This window comes from Octopus bimaculoides, unplaced genomic scaffold (genome assembly GCF_001194135.2).
Source record: "Octopus bimaculoides isolate UCB-OBI-ISO-001 unplaced genomic scaffold, ASM119413v2 Scaffold_20892, whole genome shotgun sequence".
Classification (NCBI taxonomy): domain Eukaryota; kingdom Metazoa; phylum Mollusca; class Cephalopoda; order Octopoda; family Octopodidae; genus Octopus; species Octopus bimaculoides.
The window spans coordinates 4125-4558 of record NW_026301064.1 but is presented as its reverse complement, the minus strand read 5'-3'; positions in this window follow the sequence as shown (position 1 = coordinate 4558).

Here is a 434-nt window from a genome sequence, read left to right as displayed (position 1 = left end):
GGTGTACCATCAGCGAGGAGATAGGGCTCTTAACGTGCTACTGGCATGGAAGCCAAACAGCTGCTCTGGCAATGATCACGCTCGGACAGTGCTCTTAGCACTTCACTTAGCCCCAACAGGTCTTGTTTTGTAATTATTTATCAAATATATTACCTATGTTTTGCTGTGGTTGAGAAGATACTTCAAGCGCTAAATAAAATCATGGTTGTCCTTGCATATAAGCTTGTCCCCTACATCCCTCTTCTGCTGACCGCTCCTAATCTTGCAGGCTGGTGGGTGCTGGTGCCACATTAAGAAGGATCCATACCAGTGCCACATAAAGGCACCTGTGCTGGTGCTGCATAAAAGTGCCCAGTGCACTCTGTAAAGTGGTTGGTGCAAGGAAGCACATCCAGCTGTAGAAACCATGCCAGACATGGAGCCTGGACAGCTGC